This window comes from Buteo buteo, chromosome 15 (assembly GCF_964188355.1).
Source record: "Buteo buteo chromosome 15, bButBut1.hap1.1, whole genome shotgun sequence".
NCBI lineage: Eukaryota > Metazoa > Chordata > Aves > Accipitriformes > Accipitridae > Buteo > Buteo buteo.
The window spans coordinates 57,873-74,871 of NC_134185.1; the positions used below are offsets into that span (position 1 = coordinate 57,873).

Genomic DNA, 16,999 nt, shown 5'->3' on the forward strand with positions numbered 1-16,999 from the left:
ATGCATTCATTTTGTTAATGCTGACCCCGGCTGCTAGTCTCAGATTCCATCTGATGCCAGGGCTTGTGTGTGCCAAAAGGCCTTGAATTAGAGAGCCCTCCCATTAACTCTTCACAGAAATTTGTTACCTGCCTAATACCAAAGTAATTATGTCAGAGATGCAAATGCTCCTTATTGTACATTCCAGGTTTCATCATGGGAGATGAGAGGTGCATAGCTGGGATTCATCTCGCCTACTACCTATATTGTAAACATTTGTATGGTATGGTCCACCTTCAGATGGCTGCCAAGTAGCCCAGGTGAACTGCTCCCTCAGTTCCCTCCATTGACTGGAAAGGGAGCCTGTGGCCACAGCTGTGTAAGATTAGAGGAGATGTAGCCTATCTTAAGTGCCCTAATTTAGGCAGTAAGTTAGTGACTGCTGTAAATAATCTTAGTTTTTGATTTTCTGTTCTTTAAATGCCATATATTGGGTAATGCTTTTATGAAGTGTAAGGGTAGAACGATCTGTCCGTCATATTGGTGATGCGCAGATATTTCTTTGTGAAACCCCAACAACTTGGTGACGCTAAACTGTTCCAGCATGTCTTATGGGTATATTGAGAGCAATTCAGGAAACTTGTTATTATCATGTCACACAAGGAAAGAGAAGAATGGAAGAACTGGTACATTCACAGATTTCAAGGCTTTAGCATATATGTTATTTGATGACTTGTGATGAGATCAGCCAGCAGTGTGACTTGTTTGCAACTAAAAAATTGTATCTCTTTTCAGTTTGTCTGAATTAAAATTCCAGTCACTGGATGTTAGTATGTCTTTTCATGGAGATTGACTTGCACCCACTCTTGGATATCTTTTCCATTTGCAGGTACCAGGATGCACTAATGAAGTCAGCTGTGAAACTTCTCTTCAACAAACTGGATATCCCAAGCCCTGTAAGACACCTATCATAATGCTAACTTCTCAGCATCTAGTTCACTTTCTGTGACACTCCTTTGAATGCTTTCCAGTATTTTGATGTTGTAAGCAGATACACCAAATTAGGAAGTAAATTATACCAAATTAGTGTTACAGTAGTAGATGTACAGAGCTAAGGCAACTTCCTACCTTCTACTTGGTGTTCCCCTTTACAGACCCCCAAAAGGTCATGCTAATCCCTTTTGCCATACCATTTCACCAAGGAATCCTATTCAGACAGTTTTCTGTATGTTCTCCTGTGATTACTGCTTTCCAAGGCATTTTTTTAACATGAGCATATAGGCATATTCTTTTTTTCCCAGATGTATTATGGTGCAGTTAGCTACAATGAAATTATTTTGTTTGACTGCAAGGCAAATCGAATCGATCTATAACAGGAAAGTAATGCCATCCTTTAATAAAGTCATCTGTTAATGGCAAGCTTTACATGAATATTATTGTCTGATTAATCAATGAAAATGTTAAATAATCTTCCACTGAGAGTCCTTGGGAGTCCCATTAGAGTCACTCTACTTCCTGTCTCCATAATCACAACTATGCTTTGATATCTCTTAGTAAGCCAATTTAATGCATATGTTGCATGCCCTGTTTTTTCCACAAAATGTATGCATTTCAGCCAGTGCAATCCTCAAAAAAGAAACAGAGAGAGACAGCAACTTCTTGATATAATTTGTTTTCTGTGAAAATATGCTGCATGCTGGACTTCTAGTCACTATGTTTTTGTTAATGTGATGGAAATATTTCCGTTTACATATGTTCCATATATATACGGGAGAGATGGTCACCTGGGACATGGAGAAGGCAGAGGTACTCAACGACTTTTTTGCTTCAGTCTTCACCAGCAGGTGCTCCAGCCACACTGCGCAAGTCACAGAAGGCAAAGGCAGGGACTGGGAGAATGAAGAACTGCCCACCGTAGGAGAGGATCAGGTTTGAGACCATCTAAGCAACTTGAAGGTGCAGAAGTCTGTGCACCGGGAACTGATGAGGTGCACCCACAGGTCCTGAGGGAACTGGCAGATGAAGTGGCTAAGCCACTATCCATCATATTTGAGAAATCGTGGCAGTCCAGGGAAGTTCCCACTGATTGGAAAAGGGAAAACATAACTGCCACTTTTAAAAAGGGAAAATAGGAAGACCCAGGGAACTATAGGACAGTTAGTGTCACCTCTGTGCCCAGCAAGATCATGGAGCGTATCCTTCTGGAAGCTATGCCAAGGCACATGGAAGATAAGGAGGTGATTGGTGACAGCTAACATGGCTTCACTAAGGGGCAAATTGTGCCTGACAAATTTGGTGGCCTTCTACGATGGGGTTACAGCGTTGGTGGATAAGGGAAGAGCCACAGACGTCATCTACCTGGGCTTGTGCAAAGCATTTGGCACTGTCCCGCACAACATCCTTCTCTCTAAATTGGAGAGACATGGATTTGACAGATGGACCACTCAGCGGATAAGAAATTGGCTGGATGGTCACACTCAAAGGGTTGCGGTCAATGGCTCCATGTCCAAGTGGAGAGCAGTGACAAGTGGCATTTGTCAGGGGTCGGTATTGGGACCAGTGCTGTTTAACATCATGTCAGTGACATGAACGGTGGAATCGAGTGCACCCTCAGCAAGTTTGCCGATGACACCAAGCTGTGTGGTGTGGTCGACACGCTGGAGGGAAGGGATGCCATCCAGAGGGCCCTTGATAGACTTGAAAGGTGGGCCCATGCGAACCTCATGAAGTTTAACAAGGCCAAGTGCAAGGTCCTGCACATGGATTGGGGCAATCCCAAGCACAACTACAGGCTGGGCAGAGAATGGATTGAGGGTAGCCCTGCGGAGAAAGACTTGGGGGCGCTGGTTGACAAGAAGCTCAACAGGACCCAGCGATGTGCGTTTGCAGCCCAGAAAGCCAACCGTATCCTGGGCTGCATTAAAGGAAGCGTGACCAGCAGGTCGAGGGAGGTGATTCTCCCCTTCTACTCCCCTCTGGTGAGACCCCACCTGCAGTACTGCATTCAGCTCTGGGGCCCCCAACATAAGAAGGACGCGGACCCATTGGAGTGAGTCCAGAGGAGGGCCACGAAGGTGATCAGAGGGCTGGAGCACCTCTCCTGTGAAGACAGGCTGAGAGAGTTGGGGTTGTTCAGCCTGGAGAAGACAAGGCTCCGGAGGAGACCTTATAGCAGCCTGCCAGTACCTAAAGGGGGCCTACAAGAAAGCTGGAGAGGGACTTCTTACAAGGGCATGTAGTGATAGGACCAGGGGTAATGGCTTTAAACTGCAAGAGGGTAGATTTAGATGAGATGTAAGGAAGAAGTTCTTCGCTGTGAGGGTGGTGAGGCAGTGGAACAGGTTGCCCAGAGAGGTTGTGGCTGCTCCCTCCCTGGCAGTGTTCAAGGCCAGGTTGGAGGGGGCTTTGAGCAACCTGGTCTATTGGAAGGTGTCCCTGTCCATGGCAAGGGGCTTGGAACTAGATGGTCTTTAAGGTCCCTTCCAACTCAAACCGTTCTGATTCTATGAGTCTATGTTTATATGTTACTATCTTAAATCCTTTTGAAGTTGGATTTTAATGTAGTTGCGCAAATACAATATCTAGGAGCCGACCTGCATACTAATAAGTCTTTAAGATCATACAGCTGAAGTAGAACATACAGGGTCAGAGACACAAGTGAACGGTGATGCGCTGCTTTGAGTGGATGACTAACATCACCAGTTCCCACAAGCTCCTAAACTTACAGGGGTGACAGTGGACCTTGCCATAGTGAGGCATGCAATGACCTGCACTGATTCCCGGTCTCAGGCTTTCTCTCTGTACTCCACTGCTTGACAAAGAGAGCTGGTTAACGCTTGCCAAGAGAGACACTTCTCCACAATTCAGCAGCTCATACTTATGGACACAATCTGGACTTTTTGAAAGGTTTGAGTTGGAAGCCAAGGTTTGGCTCTCAAATCTGTTGCCACTGATACTCTTCATTTTTTTTTTTTCTCTCTCTCCCATTACTAAGAGCCTTGCAAATTTGCAATTCTGACCTACCATTTTCTTATGACCTACTGGTGCTGTTGTTATATTTTTGTAGTTTTTATGTATTGTCCTCTCTATGATACCAGAACTAAGTTTCCAAACAATATCTGTAAGGAATCACCTGAGTAGCCTAAAATAAAAACGATCCCAAGCTTTTCATTAGATTCCAAGCTTACACGTCATATCCGCTATAGTGTCATCCCAAAGCAGTTTTATGTTTTCTGTCTTTAAACAGAACCTCTGCTGAAAGTTGGAGAAAAAATATACAACCCAATCACAGGAATATCTGGGTATGAAAAAAAACCATTCACTTGAATGCCACAGTGTAAAAGTGTCAGTAGCTATGCAGTGTTTTTTTACGTGAAGCCTATCTGTGAAATACAAAGTCCCATTTTTTAATCAATATTTGCTTGCATTTTTGGCACTAAAAATTTATTCTACAAATAATCCAGTTTTGCTTGGCATCTAAATGAAAAAAACAGGCAAAAATAAGTTCTTAGAAGCCATGCCATTTTTCATTACCATTTATTTTTAGTTTTCATACTTTCTGTTTATATATCATATTCAATTTTAATTTTCATATATTTCACAAACATATAAAAATACAGGTTTTGAGTGTATTCTTTTTGTATTTTTTGAAAGTGGTGATCGTATGATACAGTCTGACATTGTCATTTTGTAATCCCAGGGTTGGGGCTATGTCAACAAGGTCAGAGAAAGTAAGATGTGTTGCACTGAAGTATTTTTATGGCTATTTTTGTAATTCTGAGCATACTAATGTTTTAAGACTGCAGTTATTAATGCATTGTTATGTAAATCTTAAGTATGCCCAAACCAAATGTTATTTCTATGTAGAAGTTAATGAGCCTTGAGATGTCAACAGTTCTGAAGGTGTTTCTCATGCTGAAGGCAATAGTTTCTATGCCTAGTTGTAAATAAAGTAAATAAAACAAGATAAGTTGCTGGCAGCAGTGCTTTCAGCTAATTTCAACCAATATATTCAGTGATGCTGTTGAATTATCAGGTACAAACAGTGCATCATACAATGACAAAGCACAATTTCTAAATACAGTTATTTCTATTAACTCTGTAGAGACTAATGAAAAAAATCAAAACAATTGATCTGTGTGCTGTGGGTTTTTTGAGTAATAAAAATGTAAAGAGAAGAGAAATGGAAACATTTGAGGACAACATCAGGATTGAAACACTAAATATTAGATAATTCAGTTATATGTATTGAAGAATCATGCGTAGTTTTAGTATTTGCTATAGCTTACTTCATCTGGAAATGCATTTACCCAAATAAAATGCTGAAAATGTTTAAAGCTGTGTATATTCAGAGTTACTGATAAATCAGTACTAGCTGAGTTGCTTGTGGTAATGGACTTGCTTCTCTTTTCCTGCTCTTGCTACTTTAAATACGTATCCAGTGAATGAAATGTAATGGCTGCTTGAGAAAGAGGGATCTGCCACCAAACAAGAAGGAAATGAAGATATTAACCTTAATTGGGTAATTGATTGAAAGTATTTCCTGGTAGCACAGAAAATGCGTATTTAACAGTTGACAGACAACAAAGGTACAAAGATATAGATAGCAAAGAAGGGAGGAACTGACCCAAAATTAGCAATAAAGAGCTTGAAATTAAATATTTGCTATGGCATTAGCACCATATTCCCCTGGAAAAGCAGGTTCTGAATACTGCCTATCAATCCTTCCACATGATGGATCTCCAAATCAGAATTTCAGTGACCAGTGGGCAAAATGAGGACTGCTAAAAGTAGAAATTATTTGGGGATAAGAAAACAAACCAAACACTCTTCTGATTAAAACTTGCTGCTGAAGGTAGCTGATGATCAGAAGGCTTAGGCATTCAGATTTTTTTTATTAGTAATTCATTCCTTTATTTAAATTTGGCAGGATATACAGACCCTTCTGAAGTATTTTGGAGAACATAATGCTTACTATAGTCAAGCAAACTATCGGCTTATTTTTACTGTATTTTCAGGACATGTTGTTGATTGGAGCATTACATCTGAATTTCCAGAATTTGGAATGATAGAAATAAATTTCAAGTTCACAGTGTTACATTTAGGCACCCGAGTTCATCGAAAGGCATGTAACAGAGGCTATATAAGTTTTGGGTATACTGAGGACTTACAGCTTGCCTGGAAATCAGTGGAGCTGAAGAATCTGAGTAACCTAGAAAACTGTTACCTGTATAGTACATACCTGCATACATATATATATATATATGTACCTTACAGTACATGTGCCTATGTTGACTGAAATATCTTGTGAAAATACATTTTTTTACTTCTGTGTATTTTGTGAGTAAACATTTTGACAGCATTTCTGGGAAGAATTAAGCAGATAGAATAGAAAGGAGATACCAGGAAGGTGACAATAATCCTGTGAAATTAAAAAGATTCCAATTAACTGGTTTCTTAAAACTGTGAAATTACTAATAGAAAAAAAATTGAAATATTGGCAGCAATCATTACTGTGGGGAAATTAGCTTGCTATTCAACAGGATAAAGTCAAAAAGTCTAAGAAGGTCAGAGGAAAGCTGACACTTCCATTGCTTTAGTCTTGAGAACTTGTTAGGGAAATACATACAATTAATTAAAACAAAGCTATCCAGAGACCTAAACTGTGAAGAGTTTTTCTTGTTATTCACTGTCATTTTTAAGTGCTGTTCAGACTTTCTGCAGAGCTGTATTTTAATCCTCATGTGAAATTAGAGGAGAATGTTCCTATGAAGTGCAAAACCTTCGTAACAATAAACTAATGCCGTTCAGGAACTGGAATTGCCAGAATGCAATAAGTTAAGTGAGGTTGTTCTCGGAGGCAATTACAGGTTTTACAAAGATAGTAATTTGCCTCTTTTCTTCATAGATACATTGTCATTCATCAACATTTAGCTTCCCCCACATTTTTCAAGTTCTCTTGAGTCACTGAGGGCTTTATACGAAATAGATGATTTGAGAAATGCCTTGTGTGACCTTATCTATTTTGTGGCCCAATCTTGGCCGTCAGTAAGATGTACTTACTAGTGTAATACCATTTGAAATTTGCAGCATCAGGAATTAGAGAAAAAAACATACACGTGGATCCCTGTAGCTAGGCATGTAATGTTTTTGCCTGGTTGCCAAACTTTTATTATTTGAGAAATTTTTCAGGGACTGGAATCATTCATAATTGTCACATTAGTAGAAGTGGAAGAAATCAGCTTTGTGTACAATGAGTTGTATGTGTGCAAACTATTTTTTAAGTAAGTTAACGTCTTATGTGAGACTGGTGTAACTTTATTTTAAACCTGCTCTGTTAGATAGAAGGTGTCAATTCACTGTGTTGAGTAGTCAGCATCTTTGTATCCTTATTTTTGGAAGCATTGATTCTCCACATTACAAATTTTGCATGCTGACAGGTGTCTTTGCAGACGCTTGTTGCTAGAAAGCCGTTTAAACATGGACTGCCACATTATGTGCTGTTATTCCAGTTCAGTTTGTGAAGTTTAGCCCATTTCAGGCAAAAATGCCACAAAACAAACTAAATGTTGTGAGATTATCATAAACCAATTTTGTTTCAGGACATACATTTCTGAAAATCAAGACACTGATAATCACTGTCTGAATAAAGCTTTGAAATACTGCACTACTACAAAACAACACAAGTATTTGGGGAAAATGTTGCTATGATCTACCACAGTCAGGAAGAGACTTTACTTACCATATGTTACAAATTTGCCTATGTGATATCTCATCTGGTTTCTGCTGTGAAACGCCATCTGTCTTGTACTCAAAAACTACAGAAAAGTAATTGCTGATCTCTGTAACAAAGAGGTTGTGAATAAATATTTTGAGATTAATGCAGACCTGTAGGTATTTTATATTATTAACTTTATATATTTATGTAGACATACAGTTATCTTTTAGCAGAACATATAACAAAATGAAAGTATACAATTATTAACATGTTACCCTTTTGATATTTTCAGTTAGAGGAGACCTGCAAGACAATCATGATGCTGTGACCAGCCACTGGTATATCGTATGGCAGACAGTATCTAATCAGGTATTCCATCTGCAGTTATGTCTTAAACTTCATAGCACTGTGAGATGAAGGTGTCCTAACATACAAGTTTATAGTTGAAAATACTTTACATATCAAATAGGATACTTTTGACAGAAATGAAAATGCTCTTAGATTCTTAGAAAAATGTGGGTTTGTTTTTCCCCTTTGTTAAGCCAGAGAAATTGTCTGCAGTCGTTTAATGGTTTTGGTAATGTGGGATTTTAGAAAGGTGTTTCCTGAAGTATGTCAGGACTGAGTTTAGATAGATTTTTAGATACTTTTGTAAGTATATTTACAAAATGTAACAGAATCTGTTTTAAAAAAAACAAACTCCACTTATTGTCCTTTTCTTTACATAAACACAAAGAAAACTGTTAAATATAAATGAAGATGCCAAAAAGGACACTCCACAAGAGTGAAGCAGGATTTTTGCATTAGAGCAATCAGAAAACTCTCAGACAGAATTGTCAAAAAAACTGGTGCAAGGATAATAGGTCAATTTGCTATGAAATCTATGTAATTTTACTTAAATTCACACTGAATGAAACTGAATAAACCTGCTGCAAATGAAACAAAACCTTGTATTTTATTAAGTGTACAGACAAATAAGTACCAAATGTTTTGACTTTACTCAGTAAAAAACAATGTTAAAATAAACTGTCGGTATTTTTATATAAGGCTACTTCTTCCTTCCTTCCAGCTTCACTTGTGGCTGACAGTATAAAAGTCCTTGCTAGGGTCTGCCTCAGCGCTCTCTAACAAAGCTCTAATTTTCTCTGAAGCTCCCTTAAACTCTTACGGTTTCAACAGCAGAGCCTGAAGCTTAAGTGCGTTAATTCCTGTGGGGACAACAACTTTAAGTCACAATTAAACAGTTCTTCACCCAGACTGTATGGCCTGACCAAAGCACATGCCATGCAGTGTTACTTCTGAGCCTCTAACTTGGGGTGAGGATGAAGTGGCCTTTCTGGATTATGTTCCCTTTTTGGAGGCACTGGAGCGGGGACTCGGAAGCCATGGCGGGAACTCGTGTTGTTGATACTCTGCCTGGAAAACTGAGGCACAGGTTTGTTTGGGGAGCAGAGCAGAGGGAGGAGAGCTAGAAAGCATATCCTGACTGTATGTAATTTTATAGAAAGCTTTGCCTGATAGTTGGGGTATGTATTCACTAAGCCTCCAATTAATTAAGACTAACTTATTTGGGACTAAAAGTGCCGATTGTAACAACGGACAAAATGCAAAAATATGCAAAGTTGTTAATTGTAGTATAAAAACAACATAATGTGTTTTCTGAGATTTTTGTTTAGTGTTGTAATTATGAATGATTAAAATTTGCTTATTCCCTGTGGAGTGAGATATTAATAGAAAATTCATAAAAAATTAATAAATATACAGTCATGAGAGTAGTTACAAGTCTTTCTATGACTACATAGTTATTTGTATTGTTCTCAATATATTGTGTATTATACCTTAAAATGCTGTAGGCTTGTTTTAAATAACTGCTGAAAAGAACAACAAATACGAGTTATTTGATAAAAAAGTTGATTCCTACGTCCTGGTAGCTGACCTGTCTTTTGTACCTTCTCTGTAATGCTGGGTTTTGTACATTTGCCATCAAGTAACTGTAGATTTCTTAGGATTTTTTGTGTTTATGATTATACAACACAATGAGCTTGGAGGGAAATTTATGTATATTGAAGTTGGTGTATATGTTTCATCAAAAATGAATTTTCATAAGGAAATAATTTGCTGTGGGAATGCATTAATTGAGGTAAAATGCCATTTGGTGAAACCTTCTCTCTCTGCCCAAGTAACTTCAGTCATGTTTTTACCAATATGCTGGAAGGACACACTGGAGGGATAAAAGATTTGAGTTCAATCAGGCAGAAGAGGAATGTGAACTAGATTTCAGTTTTCCAAATTATAACTCTAAGCACTGGGCAAGTAAGCATAAAGAACTGCCAAGATGCTGCCTCATGCTTTGTGTGAGGTTGGAAGCTCACCAGATGATGACTCCTAGGGCAAATGGTGCATGCTGTTCTTGTCTCACTGTCCTTGGGGGCAGACAGCTCATATAATATGATGGCAAGAGTGGTCTGTGATGCGAAAGCTTAACTCTTCAGGCTTTTCACCCTTGTACTATATAGGTTTTTAGCACGCTTCCTGTTTCTTTGTCACCTGGTTGGCATATGCCTTCTGATTGTATCACCATATTCTGTATAAGGGGCCATGCCCATCACTGCCCCTTGGCTTCTAATTTGCCCTTGCTATGCCTGCTGCCAGTGAAGCTGGCAAAGTTTCAGCTATGCAGGGCTAGTTGAGCACCATCAACATCCTATAGGCTAGGGCAGACGGGTAAAGTTTGGCATCACAGACCTCACCTTCACCCAAAACGCTTGAGTGTAGCTGGTGCTGTTTCTGATGGGACAGTACCCTTTATGTCCTCCATTGGATAGCAGCCAGGGCCAGTGTCCCCTGTGTCCAGGTGACAACTGCATCCCAGCCCAGTCTTTCTATTATCCAAGAGAGTTTCTGGGTGAGGGAGCCAGCACCCATTTGTGGAACCATATTGTCTTCCATTTTGGGGATTACTAGTGCTGAGCTTAGGAAAAGAAGGGCTGTTTCCAGAATGCTGTACCCACTGCCCTGCTGCGACAGCACAGGTCTGTCAGACCTGCTGTCAGATTGCCATGAAAACAGGACAGAGGCCATTGTTTTCTATGGAGCCTAGCCAGGCCAAACGTCTGCATTTTAGCTGGTGGCTAGTTTGGTGGCAGTGAATCCACTGCTGCTTTATAGCCTTTGAAATAATTTTACAGCCTTCCAAGGACACACATCACCTCAGAAATGAAATAAAATATATGGATAGATAGGTAATTAGAAGACAAGGTCTATGCTATGAAATAGGCATGTCACTATGGAGATATCTTTTTTTTTTTGTCTGCTCCCTTCCTGTCCCCTTCTTGGTAGTGGATATTCAAAAAGGGGTATAAAAAAACCCTCATAAACATGTTAAGAGGGTTAGACATAAGTTCAAACCCTGTCCAGCTACAATATGACTGGAACCCAGAGTTTCCCGGGTCATGGGTGAGTGCTCAAAAATTTGACCTTTATGTGAAAGACCTTCTTCTCCAAAGGCAGCTGATTTTTTTGAATCCTGAGTAAATGAAGATGCTTTAAAATGGGAATTAGTTTTGGTGTCTAAAGCCATTAAAATAGACGCACAGAGGAGAAAATGTTTTAGGTACACCTCTTTCTTTGGCATTTGTGATAGCCTGGTTCAGTCACCTCACTGTGCTAGCTGCTGCAAATCCTGACCGGGGAGCATTACTCTCTGCCTAACTCTGGATCGTTTCATATGTAAGGTTAGGCAAACACTGAAGTTTGTTTTGTGACCTCTATCACAGACATGGGCGGAGAAGGAAGATGAAAGATAGAGGTCCAAGAGAAACCCTGCAGCAGGGCCCCACGTGCACCCCCAGCCTCTGCAACCTCTGCCCCCCAGGCAGGGGCTAGCTGCCTGGACTGGAGGCCAGCTCTGGTGTGGGGCAGCCGTGTAAGCTGGGATCAGGCTGCTGGGGACACAGAGAGCTGCAAGATGCTTCTTTTGCACATCTCTTCTTTGCCTGGGAGCTACATTTGAGCTCAGACCCTCGACCATGGTTCTTGCCTGAGCCACGTTGGAGCTGTGCCTGTGCCTGGTCCTGATCCTGACCTGCTGGCTTGACCTCGGACCTCTCTTGTCACCGGGGCCTTGCCTGGGCTGTGACTGACCCTGGTTACCCTTGGCAGACCTGCCCTGCTCTCCTTGCTCAGGCACAGTGGGACTGTCCCCTTGCTGGTGAGGATGCCACCTTGCTGTCATACCAGCTCCTGGCTGGCCTTCCCTGGGGAGCAGCCTGCTCTTTGCTTCTCACAGACGATTTACAGAAGAGATTTTTTTCATCTCAGACTTTTATCCTTTTTTACCTGTATTATTTGTTGGTTTTTTTGCTGGGTTGTTTTCAATACATCTAGATTTTATATTGGACTAGGACTGGGAATATCTATTTGGCTGATTTAAGGAAAATAATAAAAATAATTCATAAAGTAGAATTATATAGAAGATTTGTGGTCTACGAGTAAAGTAGGTCTTTCAGTGCTTTTGGAACTATCTGTCCAAGAAATCAGAAGTCACAGTGGCGGGGGGGAGGGGGAAGCCTGAAAGCCATGAAGCCATAAGTCACTCCTGAACGTCGGCTCAAAGACTCACCTTTCCTGTTTGCTCCTTCACATTCATACATTGCTAATTTATATTGTATGGCCGGTTACAGCTGAGACGGGGTAAGAGGTCTTACCTCAGTATTCATTTCAGATGTTCACATGCATTGCCAGACTACTACAAATCTCAGGAAAGCTCACAAGTTATTTTTCCAAAATGCCTGTTGGAGTCAGCTATGTAACTTAGCCTGTCAATATATACATTGATAAAATTGATGTCAACTAAAATATCACTGAAAAGAGGAGGAAATTACTGCATAGCTTTTCACTGCGAGGCGTGGTAACCTGGTACAGCACTGCAGCTTGCCTTATACAAGTAGGTTGTCCATAGCTCCTGTCAACAGAGGGATTGACTTTCTCTGCCAACGGCTCTGTTGAAATGAATATGGCTCATGGTTAACTTCCCACTGGCACGGTGTATTGTACGTCTGCTAAACAAGCAGACCACAGCTTCAGAGGGAGCTGTAAGTAACTAAGATATGGAAATCCACCATTGACTGACATGTCAAAATAATTTGGGATGAAAAAAATAATCCCTCCTCTGATATCAGTTGGATTAGGAATTGTATTTAGCCAAGCATAACTATATGGTTATTTGCTAGAGATGAGATTTCTTTATCTTGAAAATGTGAGGATCTGTACATGAGCGTATCACCAGATCCAAATTCCAGGTCTGCCTCTTAGCAGTATGGTTCATTTGGGGATGCGTGGCACTTCCTAACTTTTCCTAAGCCACAGGAACACAGCACCCAGATGATATTGCTTATCTCCACTATTAACAAATTCACCATTGTAAATTCTGCTGTCAGAAAATTGAAAGAACCTGTTCTTCAAGCCCAAGTTGTATTTTGAGACCCCGCTATTATGCTAAACACCTTTCTTCTGACATGGCTTCCATTACATGAGATGTCTGTCCCATATGGGCCCAGCGATAAAATACAAGTCTTGTATTATTTTCCCACTCCGTTCCATACACTCTTGCTCGCAGGGCCTACTGAGGGTTTTGGTTTTATTACTGGATTACATTTCAAGCTTTCCTCCCGCTAGAAAGGCTAATGAAACTCAGCAAGTGCCAATGTGGGTCTGGAAAGTCTGAACAGTTGGGATAACTCATCTACTTTCAGGTTTGTCTTTTAAAGCTTTGCTGCAGTACAGACTTCAGTAATAAAAGCAAAGATATATTAAGCTCCATAAATAAAATCTTCTCAAAAATCAGAAAAAATGTTCTTCAGGAAAAGACTTTTAAATGGGCAACTCTAACAATGTTATACTGAATATCTCCACCCCCCCCCCCCCCCCAGGAGGAAGAATAAAAGTAAAATGTACTAGCCAAATGGCAAGGATCAAGAGCCCAATATATCTCTTTCTCATTATATGAGGTTTTTAAAAGCTGACTGGGAGACTAGGGAGTGCATTTTTATTGTAAAGTGGCAGGAGAAAATTAAAAAATGGCTGTATTAAATGTTCTCACTAGCTTAATTAAGAGATATATAATGAAGCACTTCATCTGGCTGGCTTTTATAGCCAATGGCAATAGTACATCTTTTAAAGAGAGAATAAAAGAGAAAAAAGGAAATACTATATCTACATGTTGTGTGGGGAGAAGCTGTGGCATAAAGAGGATTGATTATCTTGAAATTTCATGTGTAGAAAATAGAAAAGATTATTTTTGGTGGCGACTTTAGACTTAGAACTTTGCGATTTTGTCTTGCAATCACAATAATTTTTGTGCTGCTTATTTTCATGCCTATTTACTGATACTTGATTACCTTCAGGTAAATATCAATCTTCCTTGGTAACCTCCTTGTGCTTCCAGAGTGCATATTCTTGCTCGTCACAGACACCACCCACTAAACATACTGTCTTTTCACAATGATTATACATAAAGAGGAATATTTGACAACTGAAACAAAATATTTACATCACTTTAAAGACCAGTAAATGCATTAGTAATAGTTTAAGGAAGTTAGGGCAGGTTGTGTCATGCCTGTAAATAAAAAAATCAATGAGCTGCATTTATAAGATAGATTCAAATGAAGGCATTATCCTGCAGGAGATGGAATTAGGGAAGTGGTGTAGGTAAGCTTAACTTGGATGGGAAGGTTCAAATCAGTTAGGAAAGTTTGGTTTTCAGTACCACAAGGCAGAAGGGAAAATATGGAATCTGAATATCTCTTTTTTAACATTGACTCTTGATCCTGACAGAAGGTTTAAAACAGAGTTTATGTATTTAGGTAAAGCAGATTCAGACTGTCAAATGTAATTATCAATTGGAAAAAAGGCCAAATTAAAAAAAAAGAAAATACAAAAAGATTACAGAAATGCAGAAAGGTATTACAAACATGCTAAGAAAGTTATTTCATTGGCAAACCTCTTTTTGTTACGTTTCGTAGTGTCAGTGAATGAAGATTTTGTTATATTCTCGCTAATTTTTAAGTAAAATGAAGACTGGCAAAAATGAAGCATTTGTGAGACAGAGGGTCTTTGCTTTACTTAAACATTATGAGGATTATAACAAAATTTTCAGTCATTTACTTTAGGATTTTCCTCTCTGGCATACTCTAGAGAAATAAAAGACAGTAATTTTGACAATCTGACAGGCTATGTTTTAGCTCCTGTTATGCAGAAGCTTAAATTCTGTCAGAAAAAAACCCAACCAACCTTTATTCAGTGGGCTGATAAGCACCATTAACTCCTAGGGAGGTCAATGGAAGCTGAGCAGGGACTTTGCCTCCAAGGAGCTGTCTGCTACTTGTCTTCTTCAGCCCTTGGCCCAGATTCATCCCCTCCTGCCCATAAACATGGACACCTAAACAGGGAACTCTTTGTAAAGGTCTCAGAAAAAGACAGGCATATCCAGAAAGAGCAATTACAGTAACATTCAAAATTGTTCTGTGGGTCTGCTTACTCCCCGCCATTGATTACAGAATGGCTGAGGTCGGAAGGGACCTCTGGAGATCATCTGGCCCAACCCCCCTGCTCAAGCAGGGCCACCCAGAGCTGGTTGCCAGGACTGTCCAGGCAGGTTTTGAATATCTCCAAGGATGGAGACTCCACAACCTCTCTGGGCAACCTGTGCCAGTGCTTGGTCACCCTCACCGTGAAAAAGTGTTTCCTGATGTTCAGATGGAATGTCCTGTGTTTCAGTGTGTGCCCATTTCCTCCAGTCCTGTCTCAGGGCACACCTGAAAAGAGCCTGGCTCCATCCTCTTTGCACCCTCCCTTCGGGTATTTGTATGCATTGCTAAGATCCCCCGGAGCCTTCTCTTCTCCAGGCTGAACGGCCCCAGCTCTCTCAGCCTTTCCTCATAGGAGAGATGCTCCAGTCCCTTCATCATCTTTGTGGCCCTATGCTGGTCTCTCTCCAGTATGCCTGTGTCTCTCTCTTGTACTGGGGAGCCCAGAACTGGACGCAGCACTCCAGGTGTGGCCCCACCAGTGCTGAGTAGAGGGGAAGGATCACCCTCCTCTACCTACTGGCAGCACTCCTCCTAACACAGCCCGGGATAACATTAGCTGCCTTTCTGGCATGAGCACTCTGCTGGCTCCTGTTCAACTTGGTGTTCACCAGGACAGCCAGGTCCTTTTCTGCAAAGCTGCTTTCCAGCTGGGTGACCCTAGCCCATACTGGTGCCTGGGGTTGTTCCTCCCCATGTGCAGGACTTTGCACTTTCCCTTGTTGAGCTCCATGAGGTTCCTGTCAGCCCATTTCTTATTTATAAGAAATGCACAAGAAACGGAGAAATATGAAATAAATTTCTTATAAAAGAAATGATTTAGATAATGAAAGATCATAGAGGAAGGATGTATTTGTTCTATTTCCCTTTCCCTAGGGCAGAGCACCTATGCCCAAGTCATTCCTGATAGACATTTGTCTTGTTTAGTTTTAACAAGCTCTAGTAATGAAAACTTGGGAAGTCCCCCCAGGCACTTGTTTACTATGAGAAGGTTTTTCCTCATGTCTGCCCTGAAATTTTCCTTGCTGTGATCATTGCTTTTCCGCTGTGATCGTTTTTGAAAATCATCACGTTCCCACTTTCCCCTATCAGTCTTTCTTTATTAAGCTAAACAACCCCGCTTTATATTATCTTTGTGATTTTAGATCTTTGATTATACTTGTTGTTGGACTCTCCAGTTTTTTGGTATCCTTCTTGAAATATGATGACCAGCTGTAAAACCATATTCATGGCCTCCCTTGTGGACTTGTGGTCTGGGCTTTTGGTCATGGCTCCTACTGAAATTCCACCCTCCACACCCCAAAAAAAACCCACAAAAGAAGCTGAACTACCTTGAGCTGAACAGCTGTGCAAAAGACTCATTATGCTCACCAAATTCAGTGAAGCTTCATCCAGCTTTCATCATAACAACACAAAAGACAGAGACTTGGGGGTTGGTTTGGTTTGGAGTGGAAAATCTCAGGCTTGCTTCCTATATCTCTAAAATAATACGTATCAGCTAACTGTGATTTCAATCTGTGTCTATGTAATGTCGTTCCTTTGCAGTCCATCTGCAGAGAACTTCATATGTATGCTGCATAAAAGCAAGGGTGGGCATCCAGTTTAAATTTACCATTTTGACTACCTCGGCACTCAGCAGAAAGAGGGAGGACTCCTGGAAGGTGATTCATCTTGGGACAAAGTAAGTATCAAAAATACACTGGAGATCTTTTGCTAT

The 16,999-nt window shown here is 40.4% G+C and overlaps 1 long non-coding RNA gene across 1 annotated transcript; it reads left to right on the forward strand.

Annotated features, from left to right (window-relative positions):
* Positions 1-884: 884 nt before the first annotated feature.
* On the forward strand, positions 885-16,937 carry LOC142039668 (uncharacterized). Its single transcript, XR_012653011.1, has 3 exons — positions 885-935; positions 7,989-8,065; positions 16,828-16,937. It is a non-coding gene; the product is annotated as an uncharacterized LOC142039668 (long non-coding RNA).
* The last annotated feature ends 62 nt before the right edge of the window (positions 16,938-16,999 follow it).